This window comes from Hippocampus bargibanti, linkage group LG03 (genome assembly GCF_051943395.1).
Source record: "Hippocampus bargibanti isolate YZ-2025 linkage group LG03, ASM5194339v1, whole genome shotgun sequence".
In the NCBI taxonomy this organism is placed as follows: domain Eukaryota; kingdom Metazoa; phylum Chordata; class Actinopteri; order Syngnathiformes; family Syngnathidae; genus Hippocampus; species Hippocampus bargibanti.
The window spans coordinates 7,654,126-7,673,623 of record NC_142736.1 but is presented as its reverse complement, the minus strand read 5'-3'; the positions used below and the strand labels follow the sequence as shown (position 1 = coordinate 7,673,623).

The window sequence follows — 19,498 nt, the reverse complement described above, 5'->3', positions numbered from 1 at the left end:
CGCCATAGTTAGTCTAGCCTGTATAACCTTCTGATACGCGCAGAGTGAACCAAGTGAATTTTTGGAGCCATCTGTAAACCTTGATACACTGCTTACTCGAGACTTCCTGGAGATAGACTAATAAAAGCTACGAATTGTTTTGCGAGAATGCCGCCTCGATGTCGCGCTATAGTCTTGATACCGCCCATCTGATAATATAAATATGTTGTGTGTCCATGGTGTGAACACACTCGTGATCATGCAGCCATTGTCTGTAAATCATCGGTGTCCGGAATACTCTGCAAATAAACCCTTCGAAGATACTGTTCATCGACTCCAGCCTTTATTTGGAAAACCAATATCCTCATCATCCAGTATTAACGAATACGCAAAGAAGGCCACTCTTCTCCAACAAATGGTGACCCCGACGTGATAATGGACTGAGGTTTTGGTCAACAGACAGAACATCCGGCGCCCATCAAAGTAAGATGACAATTATCCAATTTGAATTATCCAAATTGATCTTCTGCCTGTTGGCTGAAATCAAGGGAAGATTTACGTCTTGAATTGATATACTAAAAAGATAAATTGTGGCTGGATGAACGGTGGAATGCGCAATTGTTATTTTTTGGTGAAAGGTTGCTTTGTTCTGCCTAAGAATCATAGAAACTATAATTCCTAATGAAGAGTAAAAAGGATTGGGTGTTTTTTCAAAAATAATCACCTTTGAAGTCAAGATTCGAGTACGCTGGTCACAATCCACAATCACAATTGGCGGGAGACTTCTCCGAGCTCAATGGTGCGACTCCGCCAGGCTTTGTTTACATTTCTAAGCTCCGTCTCTCAGGCCGCGGAGGTGGTCTCGCGATAATTTACCGCAAGAACTGGAAAATCCTTCAAGTTTCACTCCAGGAAACCCAATCTTTTGAATGCCTTGCTTGTAAAATTTCTGGACCCCCACCCACCATAATAGCCACTGTATACCGTGCACCAAAACCACATTGTAACTTTCTAAAAGAATTCTCTGATGTCCTCACACAACTCTCCACCCTGTCACCAAATGTAATTATTCTCGGGGACTTCAACATCCACATGGACAATTCCACTCTTCCCCTCACTAAAGACTTCACCTCCTCACTCGACAGCTTTGATCTGCATCAATTATCGGACTTTCCCACCCACATAAAAGGCCACACCCTGGACCTCATTTGCATGTCTGGCCTTATCCCAAAGAATTGCACAGCTAATGAACTTCCTATAACAGACCATTTCCTGGTTTCATTCAATGTTTCCATCACCCTCTCTGTCCCCAAAAGTCATCACATATCGCAACATCAAAGACATCAACGTTGCCACCCTTGCTGAGATGATCGCCACCCTGACTCCGGACTGCAACTCATCCTCTGATGAACTTGTTTACCGGTACAACGCGGACCTCACGAACACCCTCAACGCCCTTGCTCCTGTAAAGTCCCGGTCTGTCCAATTTACCCGGTCTGCACCCTGGTTCACCGCCCATCTCCACTTCATCAAGACAAAAATTCGGCAACTTGAAAGACTTTACAGGAAGTCCGGGCTCACTACTCACAAGGACATGTACGCAACTCACCTTACCCATTACAAGGAGTATCTCACGTGCAAAATCGCAATATTACTCTGGACTCATTGACTCTAATCCTGGAAACTCGCGGGTCCTCTTTTCCCTCTATCACAAATTCACACAACCTCCTATCTCTCTTCCCTCACACTTCTATTCCTCTGAGACATGCAACAGTCTGCTTATGTTTTTTAGTGAAAAGATCAACAAAAATCCATCAGCACCTCGGGTCATCTGTCCCCCCCCCCCCCCTCTCCTAGCCTTTCTACTCCTTCCCAACTACTTTCTGCCTTTGAACTCCCCCATTCCTCTATAATCTCAGAAATTATAACCAAATCCAAGAACTCCTCCTGTCAACTCGACCCCGTCCCTACTATCCTTATCAAGTCCTGCCTACCCTCTCTTCTCCCATTTATTTCTACCATTATTCACTCCTCATTATCAACTGGAATTGTTCCTATCCCACTCAAAACCGCAGCTGTCACTCCAATCCTGAAGAAACCTGGCTCAGACCCAAACGATTTCAATAATTTACGTCCAATTTCCCACCTCCCATTCATCGCCAAAATTCTTGAAAAGACAGTTGTGTCCCAGCTTCACTCACACCTCACTCACAATAACCTGTACGAACAATTCCAGTCTGGTTTCCGCCCCGCCACAGTACTGAATCGGCTCTCATAAAAATCACGAATGATCTTTTTATGGCAGCCGATGCCGGTTCACTCTCCATCCTCATCCTTCTCGACCTGACCTCAGCCTTTGACACCATTTCCCACCCTATCCTGCTCGACAGACTTTCAACCCTAGGCATCACACATACCACACTCCGCTGGTTTCATTCCTATCTCTCTGATCGCTCACAATTCATTCAAATCAACTCGTTCACCTCACGGTCCTCTCCTGTGTCCTCTGGTGTGCCTCAAGGGTCTGTCCTGGGGCCACTTCTCTTTATTATCTACCTACTTCCTCTTGGCAATATTTTCCGTAAATTTGGCATTCACTGTCACTGCTTCGCGGATGACACCCAACTCTACCTCTCCAGCAAACCCGACGCCTCTCTTCCACCTTAATCCCTCTCACTTTGCCTCTCAGAAATTAAATCCTGGCTTTCCCATAACTTTCTCAAGCTTAACAGTGAAAAAACCAAACTTCTCCTTGTCGGTACCAAATCTACCCTCCACAAAACTAACAGTTTCTCTCACCATTGACAGTTCAACCGTGTCCCCCTCCCCTCGGGTCAAGAGCCTGGGTGTCATCCTCGATAGCTCACTATCTTTTCAGTCCCATATAAATAACATAACTCGGTCTGCTTATTTCCACCTCCGTAATATTAACCGTCTCCGTCCCTCGCTCACCCCCCACTCCGCTGCTATCCTTATCCACAGTCTCGTCACCTCCCGCATCGATTACTGCAACGCACTTCTCTTCGGTATCAATCAGAAATTTCTGCATAAACTCCAACTCGTCCAAAATTCTTCAGCCCGGATCATCACTAGAACCCCCTCCTTTCACATCACCCCTGTCCTCCAGCAACTCCACTGGCTCCCTGTTAAACATCGTATCGAATTCAAAATACTTCTGTTTACATTCAAAGCCATCCATAACTTTGCCCCTCCCTATCTTTCTGACCTGCTTCAAATCTCTGTTCCCTCTCGGTCCCTCAGATCCTCATCCTCCCTTCACCTCTATGTGCCCTCTGCCCGTCTCACCACGATGGGATGCAGAGCTTTCAGCCGCTCTGCTCCCAAACTCTGGAATTCAATTCCACCCAACATCCGTAATATTGACTCCCTCCCTATTTTCAAGGCTCACCTCAAAACCCATTTGTTTAAAATTGCTTTCAATGTCTAGTTCTATCTGCTATTTCATTATGTATCATTTTACTTATGGTTTTATTGTTATGTGCTTTGTTTTATTGTTTTTATTGTAAAGTGTCCTTGGGTGTTTTGAAAGGCGCTTGAAATAAAATGTATTATTATTATTATAATCCGTTGGATTGATTGAACAAGGAAATGGCAGCCGACTATTTTTTGTCCGCTATTCCCCGCCCCCAGTCTTCGATAAAGGCGCATGTGATGGGTCAAGAACGCAGCAGTGAGGGGAGGGGGTTACAGAAACATAGAGCTGCAAATAAAAATAGATTCAAAGCCGCACGTGATTGGTCAAGAACGCATAAGATTGGGGGGGGTTAGAGAAACACAGAGCTGCAAATAAAAATAGATCAAAGCCGCACATGATTGGTCAAGAAAGCGGCAGTGAGATGGGGGGGTCTACAGAAACACAGAGCTGCAAATTAAAATAGATAGGCAGACGACATAGTGTGAGGAAATGGATAGAAACACAGTGAAATTTGAACTCGTTTCAACTTTCTTGATAGTTCAAAGGAAGAGTGTAGACTGCAAGGTTAAAATATCCCAGCAATCATGCTCCACAAATAACCCGCACAAGCCATCTGTAAACTTGATGAAAAAAGCTATCAACCCAGCTAAACAGAACACAATTGATGAGGAACGAGGTATAATTATCGTAGAGAAGGCACGGCAAATTCACTTGGATATCGTCAAGAGGCAACCTGGAAGTTCGTCATCGATTGATGATTTCAAGGCTAGCTACAGATGGTTCGAGAACTTTAAGCGTCGTACAGGGATTCATAGTGTCATTCCTCATGGTGAGGCTGTCAGTTCTGACGATGAAGCTGCCAAAGCTTACAAGGAATCATTCCTCAAGAAGGCCACTCCATTCCATCAAGACATCAAAGACCATCACAAAGGTAAATAAAATGACTTTATTATACAGAACCGTGTATTTCTTTAATTACAATACCATAGCACATTTATTATGCATAAAATAAGGTATATTTGTGTAGTTTTAAGGCTTAGAAAATTTGAATGTAGAAAATTGTTTTATGGGGACCTGGGAACTGATTATTCTCACTTTAATGTTTTCCTATGGGAAATTAATGTTTGGGATACACACTTTTCACATTACACACTCTGGGAACCAATTAAGTTCGTAATACAAGGTATCACTGTACATTTGAAGGAGAATTGAGGTTTCAAGCACTTTTGTGAGATAGAGGTTCGAGTATTTTTGCTGAAATTATTGCAAGTACTTTTGAAGGGATTGAGCGCCTCTGATGAAGTAATTTATTGAGAATATAGTAGTTATTCAATATTAAAATTACTCCTCAAAAATACAACTTGCCTAATAATTCTGAACACAGTATACTTTGATTTTCTTTTCAACTTCCCAATGCTAGGATCTGTTTATCCCCCCAAAAATATTCCTGCATTTCCTTTGCTACAAATCATACCTTGGCTGAGCCTGTTCCTCATTGATGAAAATAAGCAAAAATGTTTCCACTTCTAATATTTGTGGCCTTAGTTTGATGAACACACGAGATCCTTTCGCCACGTCACTGATTGTCTTTCTTTTTTCGGTTGCTGCTGATGGTTGATTTCAGCTTCCAAACTCCTTTACGACAAAGACACACCTGACTCATATTTCACAATGAAATATTTCTGAATCTTGTCGATTTGCACACTGTTTTCCTCTTTTTTTTACCATGTTTACCACTTCCACTTGCTTTCTTTGGTGCCGCGATTAGGGGCTGATGCACGATGCAAAAACAACCACAACAATATTACATAGTTCTCACCCAACACGTCTGCTTTTTTATCTTTATTGAACAATACAAAAACATCTGCTCACAATGTAATGCTACACCAGGAAAACAGACCAATCTGCGTAGATCTCAACCATACATATTTGCTTTTTGTAATCATGACTGAACAATACAAACACACCTGCACACAGTGGTACGCTACATGAGGATAACATCAGATTTGCGGAGGTCTAAGCTAAACACATCTGCTTCTTAGTAAAAAAAAAAAAAAAAAAACAATTCAACCATACTTATGCATCAGTCACAATGAGACCCGACACAAGTAAATGACATATAAGGAAGCAGAGGGTCGTCGAATGTCGCATTCAGGTGCGTTCAGTTTGGTCGAGAACAGAATTTCGGTGGTAAACCGAGGCATTAAAAAAAAGAATGTTTGGTCGATAACCGAATTGAATGAGAACCGAGACATTCGAAAACCGAGGTTTGATAGTACTTTTATTGTGCAAGTTATTTATTTTTAGCTAGAAATATGTCACACCATCGCCATCTCGAAACCATTGCTAACATTAACATTTAACATTTAACATTATTGTCATATAAATATTTCATCTGTTAATATCTGTAAAAAAAATATCAAAGCCTTTTAAATAGGTAGAAAATAGCACTATTACACGAGTGTCGTTTCATATGTATTACTCATATGTAAGACATAATAATAAGACATTTAAACAGCTTCTTCCCCTAAGCCATTAACTCAATAAACAGTAACCCAAATATAGTCAAAGTCAAAGTCAGCTTTATTGTCAAATATGCCAATATGCATGACATACAGCACAGATGAAATTAATGTCCTCTCGGACCCAGCATGCAAGACACTAATAGTTGGCTAACATGGCAATTGACAACAGACTATACATGTAATTTCTGAATGTAAAGTGAGGTAGTGTTGTATGTAAAGTGAGGTAGTGACGTATGTAAAGTGAAGTAGTGACATATATAAAGTGATGTAATGTAGTAATGCAAAAACAAACAAGAAGAAAGGGTTGAAGTGGTTGAAGTGGTTGAAGTGAGGTCTTGCAGAAAAAAAATGAGAAAGAACAAAAACTAGAGTTCAGGATGATAGTACAGTATAGTATATAAGTATATAGTATAGTATATAGTATAAGTATATAACTGTGTGGTGTCTCTTTGCAGTTTTTTATGATGATACTAGTGCAGCGTCTTCCACGTGAAACAAATTCCTTGTGTTCAATAAAGATGATTCTGATTATTGTATTATGTACAAACTTTTGTGTTTCGATGAGAAGGTTTCTTCAGCCGTCATCTGTACAAAAGTGAAGGTTTCGGACGTTTCGCCTCCTATCCAAGAGGCTTCGTCAGCGAACTAAAGTCTGACTGGTCGTATCGACCCCATTTATATATCCCTAATGTCCAGACCTGGTGGCGCCGGACACAGCTATGATAGGTCCCTACTCTCAGGTTGGGGGGGGGGCGCGGGAACCCCCCCTGTGGCCCCACTGATTGTTCCTACATTCCTGACTAACGATTGGCCTATTACCCCCACTCCCCCCGGTATCACCTCATCAGCATAACGACCCTCATCAGCATTGCGAAAGTTGCCTAACCTGTTTTGCCTGAGCAGGCTATTGTATGAACGATCCAAATTGAACCTCACACCACCAGACCGGTTTAATGAAGGATTTTGTTGTTTTATAAGAATCGCCTCTTTTACCCCCCTTTCAAACCATCTATGTTCTTTCGCTAAGATTTTAACCTCATTGTCGTCAAATGAGTGGTTGCTAGCTTTTAGGTGCAAATGTACTGCCGATTGAGGCCCACTAGTATTATCCCTGCGATGTTGATAAAGTCTTTTTTTGAGAATTTGTTGAGTCTCCCCAATGTACTGCTCTTTACAATTTTCATTCTTACAATGTATGGAATAAACTACATTACTTTGTTTTTCATTTGGTAGCCTATCTTTTGGATGCACTAATTTTTGCCTTAACGTGTTTATCGGTTTGAAATAAGTAGGAATTTTATGTTGCCAAAGGACTCTTTGTAATTTTTCAGAAACTCCTGCAATGTACGGTACTGCTACTCCTCTCCTTTTAGAATCTTGAGAATTATTGGATTCGTTCGCTATTCTTTCTTTCTGACATTTGTTGAATGACCACTGAGGGTACCCACAGTTAGTGAGTGCTCTCCTGATATGTTTTGACTCCTTTTCTCTACCTTCAGTGCTAGTTGGTATTAGTTTAGCCCTATGCTGGAGGGTTCTGATAACTCCTAGTTTATGTTGTAAAAGGTGGTTAGAGTCAAAAAGTAAGTATTGGTCAGTGTGCGTAGCCTTCCTAAAGACTTCTGTTTTTAGCGCTCTGTCCTCTTTTATAATTACTTTACAATCCAAGAAGGCTAGTTGGTTCTCTTGAATGTCCTCACGAGTAAATTTAATGTTGAAGTCTACAGAGTTGAGATGATCTGTGAAGGATTGAATTTCTTGTTTCTTAATTATGACAAAAGTATCGTCCACATATCTAAACCAGTGTCTAGGTTTTGTCCCTGGGAAGGATGTGAGGGTCTGTTTCTCCATCTCTTCCATGTAAAGATTAGCCACTATGGGTGAAACTGGTGAGCCCATAGCACAACCATGGATTTGTTTATAAAATTTTTCCCGAAATTGAAAATACGTAGTATTAAGGCAGATTTCTAATAATTGGCAGATGTGATCCGGTTTCAGTTTGGTTCTTTCATGCAGAGAAACATCCGCCAGCAGCCTCGTCCTCACCACTGAGACTGCTGCTGGGGTTGGGACAGGTGTAAAGAGAGAAGTCACATCGTATGATGCCAAAGTTTCCTCAGGTTCCAATATGAGGTCTTTGATCCTCTCTACAAACCCTGTGGTGTTCTCTACGTGGTATTCTGTGTTACCAACCAACGGAGCTAAAATAGTTTTTAAATATTTGGCTACATTGTATGTAGAGGAGTCAATGCTACAAACAATGGGTCGGAGGGGGAACCCTTCTTTATGTATTTTTGGCAGGCCATAGATACATGGCGTGGCCTCTCCCGGGTATAATCTAAAATACATCTGTTTGTCTATATGTTTTCCTTTCTCTAGCTTTTGGAGACAGTCAATCATTTCTTTCTTGTATCTATTGGAAGGGTCCCTTTTTAGTTGCTCATACGTGTTAGAATCACTGATTAACCTATTTATTTTGTCTTCATAATCCAATGTGTTGAGCAGCACTGTGCATCTGCCCTTGTCTGCTGGCAAAATAGTACTATTTTTGTCTTTTTGTAGAGTAGTTAACGCCTTTCTGTTATGTTGGACGGAGGAAGTTTGGCACTACTGAGAAGAGCTGATATTTTAATGCGTAGATCATCTGCCTCTGCATACGAAAGTTTGTTATTTTTAATAGCCGATTCAGTAGCTGTGATATAATCTATTGTAGGTATAGTTTTAGGAGTCACTGAGAAATTTAAACCTTTGGTAAGTACCGCCTTTTCTGTCTCTGAGAGATCTCTGTCTGACAAATTTTTGATCCAATTCTCCCTTGCAAACTGTTCATACCTAATTTTACGCGTGTTTACCAGTAGCTGAGATTGTTTCAGTAAAAGTAATTTTTGAAATTTACCCTTTTGTCTCTCTTTGGTTTTGCTGTGGTGCCTCATATAACCGGATTTAGTAAATTCACACACTTCCTGATAGATTTTGTGGGTAAGATTAGTTTGTAATCGCTGATAATAAGTTTCTATTTCTGACTGTTTGTTTTTTATCTCTATGTTAAGTCTCCTAATTCGCAAATTTAGAATTTTCCTAGTATAATTTTGTTGCATTTTATCGGCTAAGTATCCGGGTTCCAGGGGTGCTTGCTCCAAGCATTTAGGAATTAACCGGCTCTGTCTACATCTAAGATTGAATCTGAGGTGGTTCTTTAAATCAGCTAATTTAAAGGTGGCCTTTTCTAAGTTACGTACCAGCAGAAGGATGTCTCTCCCAAAGTTGGCAGCAATACGTCTGTGTAAGCTCTCAGTCGTACCTTCACTTTTGTACAGATGACGGCTGAAGAAACCTTCTCATCGATGGACCACTCCTGTACGACTGAGAGTTTACACAGACGTATTGCTGCAAACTTTTGTGTTGTTTTATATGCAGTTTTGCAAGCAAGCCTTCCATAAAAATACCAAACGATGGATTCTCATCTTGTTTTTTTATTTGGAGTAGTGTTAAAATTGCTGTCTACACTATGCTCTCATGTCAAACATATGGTTAGGGCAGAAGAGTTGTAGTTATTTTCCCATCTTTGTCATCTACTATAGCAATCAGAATGAGAGATTATTTCTGACTGACTTTTGGTGAATGTTTTTGTTTATTTATGACTGTTGGTTTTTAAAATGGCTCCTACTTTGACATTCAGCATGAGGTTTTGAGATGTTTGAGGGTCGCTTTCCCATTTTACTACAGCAATCAGAATGACAAAAGTGTTCACTGATTTTTGGGGAATGATGTTGTCAATGTCTAACTATTATTGTGACATAAGCGTGTCTTATTTTTTCCATATTTAGAGATAGACATTTCAGATGCAAGTAGTGATGTGCCATTTCCAGTTACTACTGCATTCAATATAGAAAAACAATATTTTTATATATTATATTCCGTTAGATTAATTATATTCATTAGATTAGATTACATAAACGATATTGGATTAGATACGATTAGATAAAATTAGATTAGATCTATGGAGGGTTGTCCAACATGTCAATCATCCTTGAACGTCCAATTTGTGGACGGATTACTTTTACTCCTTGTTACGTCTTGATTCTTCTAAATAGCAAAATCACTCAATCGATGTCAGCAAATTGTCACTGTGAAAAGCTTTAATTGCATTAGCAAAACCTTGACATATTCATTTCATGACCTATAGACCAAATATACTTCGACAAAAGAGGGTAGTTTCGCATACTTTAGTCATTTCACACCAATGATTCTGGAAGCCATTTCTCATGCAAACTATCCTCAACGATGAGGATCCGTCTCAGTACGTACCAAACAATCTTTATTCTTGAGGTTATTATTGGATTCCGGTAAAATAACTGGGATTTCCTCTTACAGTGGCCAAAGGCGTCCTCCGGTGATCATTTTCCTCCAACAATTTTTTCAGTCTATGAAAAACGCTGTCGTAGCGGAAGAGGAGTGGGAGGGTCCAGAGTATTTGGTCAACCTCTTCCAATCAGATAGAACTGTTTCCTGAGCCAATTGGAACCTTCTCTGAAAAAAATAGCAAGGAAACAATTGGTGGGCTCAAAACGAGGTCCAAGTTAAAAAGCCTTTGCATAGCCTTTGGATAATATCAACGCTATATAAAAAGCGCTCTACAAATCAATATGTATTGTATTACGTCTGTGTAAGCTCTCAGTCGTACAGGAGTGGTCCATCGATGAGAAGGTTTCTTCAGCCGTCATCTGTACAAAAGTGAAGGTTTCGGACGTTTCGCCTCCTATCCAAGAGACTTCGTCAGCGAACTAAAAGGAGTTCGCTGACGAAGTCTCTTGGATAGGAGGCGAAACGTCCGAAACCTTCACTTTTGTACAGATGACGGCTGAAGAAACCTTCTCATCTATGTATTGTATTGTATTGTATTGTATTGTATTGTATTGTGTTGTGTTGTGTTGTAAAGATGATTTTTACATTCAGCACATTTTTTTTTGCTCTGCCAGATGCAATTCATCCATTTTTAACTGGGAGTGTTATCTCGCCTGTGACAGAATTGTACTTGATATTAACCACTTGCAAAGAATTTTTAACTTGGACCTCATCGTGAAGCGCGTGCGTTCGATGCACACACGTATTTGTGTGCGCGCGAGTGTGTGTGTGTGTGTGTGTGTGTGTGTGTGTGTGTGTGTGTGTGTGTGTGTGTGTGTGTGTGTGTGTGTGTGTGTGTCCGCGTGTGTGTACCTGTGTGTGTGAGATGGAGAGATGACTAGAATTCTGCATTGTTCTGTGATTTAAAACATGGCTGTCTGCAGGGGAAAAAAATGAAGGATGGCTCAATAGTAGAGTTGTATGTTAAGAAACAGTTATTTCAGATCCCCAGATTTTGTGCAATGCTGTAATATTCTTTATGAAGATGAATGATGCATAAATCTGGATGTTGAGCGGATTGAGCAACCCAGCCACAACGCTAAATTCGGTCCTTTGCCAGCGATCAATCAATCAAAGAAGCGGTTGCTTTCTGCGTTCGAGCAAATGAACATCCTACTTGTACAATCTAAACAAGAAGGACCACCTCAAGTCTTTATTCTCCCAAATGCATCGCGAACATGCTGAAGATCTCAACAGGTTATGGGCCCAGGAGACATTTGGGGGATAAAAGTAATGGCAGAAGTGTATCCAGGCTTGGAGGAGCGGTGAGCAAACAAGGCTACAGCCAACCGGCTAAAACCGCGGTCAAGATCAATCGAGGAGTGGCCAGCAGGCCCCTTTGACTGGCATTCGACGGATATGGAGCTAAGTACAAGATATGGGAAACAAAAGTGCTCGGACATTTTCATTTATTGGGACAAAAGAAGATCATGCTAGGAGAGCCGGTGATGAGTTCTGAAAGGGCTTTGGATGCACAGAAGAATGCTGATGCGTACGCCGGACTCATACAAATGCTTGATGACAAAAGCCTCTGTTGGATTATTTTTTATCGTTCGCCCTTGGTTCATTGCTTCGACGGGTGTAGATGGAGATCGATGGTTAAATCATCAGGGAGACAGGTCTTGAACAGAAAGTTGATTTAATTGGGAGAGCACGGGCATTGCGGTGTGGACGGAGGAGCGAGCATGGAGAGAGAGAGAGACGAACGGGCTGCAGGAGTATTTATATGGCGCATAGTAATGACGCGACAGGATGTGACGTAATGAAAACGCGACATCGTGTAAAGGAAGACAGGATATGACGTATGAGGAAGTTCAAAATGTAAACAAAGACTACAGAGCGATGTTTAGAGATGTTTGTATGGTGAATTACCCTAACATCTCCCCCCTGACGAACATTTTTAACATCGGTCGAGGTTAACAGAAAGAAGAAAAAAGAAAATCACAATGGAAACATTCTCAAATCAAAGTCATGTCATTCGCTAGCTACAATAGTCAAATCTTCATGGGATCCTGGATGGTGATCACCAGGATGACGAGTAGGAACAAAATTGTAGCATTTGCCGCAAGCAGGCCCCAGGGTGTGGTACGGATGCGCTGGTGAATGGGAGAAGTTGTGTCTCTGTCGGCTCCAGTGATGTGCATCGGGAATCTTCTTAACGAACAGTGTGGTGTCCTCGCGAGTCCAGACGAAGCTTGTCGCTGCTAAGACGGCTAGCTCTGCAACCAGTCCATCCCACTTTGGCGTGGCCCACGTCATATTCTTCAAACCGCAGCTCTGTCCTGTGGAGACTAAAAGAAGACTTGTGCCAGGTCACATTTCGAAAGGATGGGTTCATTCTGCACATCACTTTCTTGAGGTTTCTTTCCCTATCAAAATCTGTCTCATCGTTTAGGCTCTGTAATGCATTCTCTCACAGAAATGGCAGACATTATTATTGTTAGATTTTAGTTGGTTAGTGTATGTTAGTTGTTAGTGAGTCTGCATTTCTGGAGGGCACCACTTTCTTGTGGGAATTATATTGCAGCTAACATCACTCAACACCAAAAGTGAAAATTTTGGCAATGATGATCTAGCCTATTGCCATTCCCTCCTGTTGAGACATGAAAAGTCTCAATTTGCCAATTGGGAACGTGTTTGCGCGGAACACGATCCCTCTTGGACATTGCACAGATCATCAATACGACCAGTCAGACCCTAGTTCGCTGACGAAGCCTCTTGGATAGGAGGCGAAACATCCGAAACCTTCAAATTTGTACAGATGACGGCTGAAAAAACCTTCTCATCGATGGACCACTCCTGTACGACTGAGAGCTTACACGGACATCAATTTGCATAAAACTGCTTGTCAATCATTGGTCAAAAATTTGGAGTCCAAATTTTGGCATGTCTCTCAACACCTGCATGAGAACTAATTCATGTAGCATGTACCACGGAATTTTTGTACATTGAGCACAGCTTCTTCTGCTGTTACTCCTGTGCTGGCACCCAAGCAAATCATCTCTGCAAAAATGTGTTTTTGGTGGACATTTGCATGTCACCAAATTGTATGGGTGGAGGACAGCCTTCTACAATTTGCACAAGTTGACATGGTCGTCAACATTATGGCGATCTGTGTAAATGGTCATCTCGTACTCGCCTTTTGTCATTCAGTTGGAGGGCACCAGTTGACAGTCAGATTTGCTCCTACATAGGACATCCATGTGCACAACCCAGCTTCATCTGCGGCCACCCTGGCACGGATTCCGCAGGAGTCTCCTCCCCTTCTGAAGGATCTCCTTCTCCCCATTCTGAAAGAAGCTGGTTAGCGCGGAAGCCCTACACAATATATCTGATTTCGCCTGAATCTCTAGCTGACATCGGTGCCCACTCAACTCATTTGCCAATTTCATTCTTACCAGCGAGAAATTTCTTTAATGTGCACTGCTGTCAATGACTTTAATGTGCACTGCAACCAATTCATAATAATAATGATAATAATTCGCATATCAATCTTAACAGTTTATCTTGCACTTTTTGTCGTAACTACAAATTACTTTTGAACTGACAAATGTCATCACTGTACGCAAAGGCAGCCAGGAGATAAATTAGCATCTGCATGCTGTCTTAATAAACGTTGGATTTCCTCCATCGCATCTCCAACGTTGAATACTTTTCATTCAATCAAGCCTAATTGTAACAATTCGTTGCTCGCTAGATGGTTGGATGAGAAATATGTGCAATAAAAATTGTCATGCATTACAATAAATGCCACACATTATGCTTTTGGAAAACAAAACTATTCTCAATATGGACTTTGTCATCGATCCCAAATCATCAGGTGGGTGTGCCAACTCTAGTTCTGCAGGTGCATCCCACCAGCCATTGCGGCCTCTCCTTTGTTGGATGTCCTATGACAACTGAAGCAGAGATTAAACTTTGTTTCCAAAAACACCAAGAATGCAAATTCGGTTCGGATGATACTCCGGATGAAAATCACAGGATGGGTGCATGCAAATGGCTTGTGCACCCCACAGTTCATCAATTCGTCCTGCAAATGGAACAATTTCTCAACCATCATCCCAGCTCTGTTTGCGAATTGTTGCTTTACACATCATCTGCACAAAAAGCATAATGAAAAAAGTTCAGTCATCAAATTTTGCAACTCCATCTTTTCCTTTTGAAATTAATTTCTCTGCTCAGAAACTAATAAAGGTGCATCCGATCAAATTCAATTTATCGTTTTTATGAATCAAATCATCTGCTCTTTGATTTCAGGGGATGACAATTGTCAGGTCAAAACCAGTGTAATGATCAGGTCACAATCATTATCTTAATAAATCTATACACTTTCCTTCTATGAAATGTCCAACAATATCAACTGGTGAATCTCTGTAAGGACTTAATCACCAGCAAATTTAGTTACATTTACCTTGCCAATTCCTTCCAATTCAAGATAAATGTTCCTGTTATTCAGCCCAATTTACTGACCATTTTATTTACTTTTTCCAATTGAACCGTCGTTTACGAGCCAGCACAGTGGGGCCTCAGAATTTTCTCTGGGTCTTTTAAACCCCTCTTTGAAGCTCTGTGCTGACAAAAACCCTTGATAAGAGGCATCGTAAATAACTCTGGCTTGTTTCAAATGGCTTGAACAAGCTGTGTACAGAACAAGGTTCAGCTCTGTTTGACAAACTAAACTCATAATTTTATAAAGTCACTCTTTGATTCTGTCATTTTATACAATTTCCATTTCATTTCGCATTTGCCCAAATCAGGATTTCAAAATGATTTGTCTTTCATGGAAAAGGGCATGTAGCTTCAAAAGAGTGAATTAATCATAATCATTTATCATTGAATCTAGCACCATCTATCTTGCTGATTTCAGTTCAATTTGAGATAAACATCCTTATTTCCTCAATTGAACCGTGATAGAGGAAAAACTTGAGCAAAAACATACATGATTGTTATCCTTAGGAATGCAATGGTCTCACTGCTTAAACACCATCCCCCAGTTTTTGAGACACAGCAGGCCAGATCCCAGCAGTCATAAATAACTCCAAAACGCAAATGGCCAATGTTCAAATCGCTCTTGAGAACAATGTGGCACAATTTCAACGCTGATAATTTTAGAAATTCACTGTAGTTCGGCTTATGTCTATTCATTTGTCCGCTGTCTTCATTTATTTGCTCACTCAGTCTAATTAATTATTTAATTCAGTTTTTTGTTTCAAGTAGACGGCATTCGTCAATAAGCTATGGAAAAAGAAACAGTGTTATGTCATTCATGGGGACGTCGAGCGGACACGAAAGTCTCCTCGCTGCATGGTTGGACAGGTCTCCCAATGAGACAGGACAGCCCACTCCATGGCACCCGGTCGAGTTCTCTTGTGATGACAAGGCAGCCTCGGTTCTGTGGAGAAGAGAGGCCTCGCGGCAGAATCAAATTCGGCAGGAAGAATGTCTTTTATACACATGTTTGTGAATGTTAACGCAGCCCTTTATTAATCTTATTTTCCTTTATTAACTTATTCGCGAATGAATCAATTTGCCGATCTCAGAATGTGGTTGTGAATTCACCCCCTACCCCTCTCTTACGGGTAGAGAAAGAAGGATGGGGGGCGTCTGTCTGCATTCTTTGCTGGCAAAAAAAACCCATCCCCCTCCTTCGGGTAGAGAAAGAAGGATGGGGGGTCTGTCTGCAGTCTTTGCTGGCAAACCATCCATTCCCTCTTTTTTTTCTTAGCGAAGTTTACATAACGCGCGTACATACACAACAATACATAAAAACACACAATGCATGCACAAAAGGACGAAAGACAAAACACGAAAAGGGAAGACAAGAACACACACAAAGACTGCTCCCCCTAACGCCCCCCTCCTCCAGCCGACCACCCTTTACCCCCTGGACAATGAAAATCCCTGGGAAACCCCGTAGCAATGGCTAGCATTGTTGACCATTTGCTAGTGTCGGTGAATGAATTGAATGAATTGAAATTACGGTAATCCACAATATCCCGTCAACAAGCAGGCCTCGCCGAGGGAACGGTCCCTCGTCGCTTTTGTGGATACAAGCAGACGACCACCAAAAGCTAAGAGCTTCTTACTCTTGTCGACAACCATTATAGCTGCAGCTATTTAAAACAATAAACCTCCGGAGTGAAATTAAAATATCTCTCAATTTCCCAATTTCACTTCCGGCCCTCGCGCACAGTGAATTCCAAAAATCCACCCCTTGTGAATATTATAATTAGAATTATTCTGGTCTTACAGTATGTTAGCCAGGGCACGGTAAACCAGACATCTCGATAAATATTAGGATCGATTTGTCGCGTATATATTTCCGTTAATACACCTCCAGGCCCGACTCAAATGCGGACCCGCCTTGGCCCATACATCAGAAATAGAACCCATAGTTTGAACATGGGCTATAATCGGACGATATCTTCCAATAAAGTCGCGTTAGTAGCATCGATACGTGGATTACGCGCAAAGAAATCCTGGCCACAAAGGATTCCACATTCGTTCACCCAACATAGCAGCATGCTAGCGGCACTCACCCGTGAAAACTCAACCGTGTGGTCAGGTCAGAATGAAGAGGCGCTTCCACCACGCACCCCCCAACCGCTTCGGACCCAACCGAATGTTGGATTATTTTTTATCGTTCGCCCTTGGTTCATTGCTTCGACGGGTGTAGATGGAGATCGATGGTTAAATCATCAGGGAGACAGGTCTTGAACAGAAAGTTGATTTAATTGGGAGAGCACGGGCATTGCGGTGTGGACGGAGGACAGAGAGAGAGACAAACGGGCTTATATGGCGCATAGTAATGACGCTGTCACATCTCGTCGCCGTCCTGGGCGCGCCCCGCCCCTCCTGTCACCTCCTCCGCTGCTCCCGGGAGACGGCCCCTCCAATCATCACGCACCTGGGTCCCCACAGCTGATTGTCATTCCCTTGATTGTGCCTTCTGACTATATCTACCTATCGCGCTATACAGTCGCCGTCGGAGTATTCTGAAAGCCACCCTGTTACTCCCGTGCCGTCAGATCAGCTGTCACCGATCTCCCTCACTCACCTCATCCTGCTGTCATTTTTTCATGCGTGCCTCAGTAAAGACTTTTTGTATACGAGTATCTGTCTCGCCGTGTATTTTGGATCCACACTCCCCGCTTTCCTTTCGTCACTCGAGCCCAGCCCTCGAGCCTCAATTGACGTGACATAATACTCCGACCAACTATGGATCCCGCCGGCGAAGACAGATTTCTCGCCGCCCTCACCGAGCAAGCGGAGCGTTCGAGCCAGCTGGCCCGAGCCATCGCGGAAATCAGCCAAATTATCACCATGCTGGCTCAACGCTTCGAGGCGGCTGAGGCACGCATTTCCGCTCTCACGGCCAAGTCTTCCCCGCCCGTGAGTAGGCACGCTCCTCAATTTCCTCTTCCCTCCCGCTACGCAGGCGAAACCGGGCGCTGCGCTCAGTTTTTAATACAGTGCACGCTCGTGTTTGAGCAACATCCATACGCCTGCGTTAGCGATGAGGCGAAGGTAGCCTTCATCACCAGCCTGCTCACGGGAGAAGCCGAGACGTGGGTGCTGGCCATCCGAGAATCCCGACCGGAGCTGCGCACCTCGTACCCGGACTTCGTCCCTGAGTTACGCCGGGTTTACCATCATCCGGTGACGGAGTCCGAAGCGGAGGGGAGACTACTGTACTGCATCCAAGGGGCCCGTTCAGCCGTGGAATACTCCGTCGACTTCCGCATCCGGGCCGCTGGCAGCGGCTACGGCGACCGAGCGTTGAGGGGGGTGTTTCGTCGCGGATTGAACACCGACCTCAAGGACGAGTTGGCTACCCGCGACGCGGGCACCACCTTCGACGACCTGGTCGCCATAGTCATCGGCCTGGATCACCGCCTTCGGGAGCGACAGAGGGAGCAGCGCGGCCGACGGCCCAGACAGCCACGCAGCCGGTCCAGATCTCCCACACCCGGCAGCGAGCGTGGGCGGCGCCTGGAGGAATCCCCCGAACCCATGATCATAGGGGGGGGGGGGGAACGACCGCACTATCCCCGGGGCTCATCGCACCCAAGGCCCCCAGCCGAAGACCTCAGGTCCACGCAAGTCCCCGTCGAAACGGCGACCACAGCGACCTCTGGAGGTCAAAGCCACGACCCCCGTACACGGTTGGAGCTGGACAGCGAATTAATCGGCCCGTCCAGTTCCCAAACCGTGCGGGCCCTTGTGGACTCGGGGGCTGACGGGTGCATCATTGACCCCCAGCTGGCGGACTCGTTGGGCTGCCAGCTGATCGATCTCCACCCCCCGAAGGAGATCGTCGACCTGGACGGCAGACTGTTAGCACGAGTCACGCACATCACGGCCCCGCTCAAACTTCGGGTAGCGGGGAACCACGTTGAGCACCGCCAATTTTTAGTCATGCCCTCCCGGAATGCGCCGTTGGTATTGGGTCTTCCTTGGCTCAATACCCCCGACCCGTCCATCTCCAGGGAGGGTCCCACCATTCAGGGCTGGAGCCCCTACTGCTACGCCAACTGCCTACTGTCGGCTACGGCAGGGCAAGATCCCTCCCGTGTTGGCCCGCCCAAGGCCATCTGCCTCAAGGGCGTGCCACAATGTTACCATGACCTGCGGGAGGTGTTCAGCAAGGACAGCGCCCAATCCCTGCCACCCCACCGACCGTATGACTGTGCCATCGACTTGCAGCCAGGGGCTCCACTACCGGAATCCAGACTTTTTCACATATCACAACCTGAACGGGAAGCCCTGAGCACTTACATAGACTCCTCCCTTGTGGCGGGACTCATCCGGCCGTCACGGTCTCCGTTGGGCGCAGGGTTCTTCTTTATTGACAAGAAGGACGGAACCCTGCGTCCGTGTGTCGACTACCGGAGTCTGAACGACATCACCATCCGTAACAGATACCCCCTCCCCCTCATGGATTCAGCCTTCACGCCCCTTCAGTCCGCAACCATTTTTTCTACATTAGACCTCCGCAGTGCGTACCACTTGGTCCGCATCCGGGAGGGGGACGAATGGAAAACTGCATTTAAAACACCATTAGGACATTTTGAATATCTGGTGATGCCGTTCGGACTCACGAACGCTCCCGCCGTATTCCAAAATCTGATCAATGATGTGCTCAGGGACTTCC

At 43.7% G+C, this 19,498-nt stretch overlaps 1 protein-coding gene across 7 annotated transcripts in view; it reads right to left on the bottom strand.

Moving 5' to 3' along the window:
* The window catches only part of ccdc102a (coiled-coil domain containing 102A), a 118,818-nt gene extending 108,424 nt beyond the window's left edge, over positions 1 to 10,394 (bottom strand). For all 7 annotated transcript variants that reach the window (XR_016114418.1, XM_088991790.1, XM_088991794.1 and 4 more), the window contains exon 1: positions 10,249 to 10,394. The gene's annotated coding sequence lies outside the window, so the exon portion shown is untranslated. The remainder of the gene's footprint in view (positions 1 to 10,248) is intronic.
* Positions 10,395 to 19,498: the final 9,104 nt, after the last annotated feature.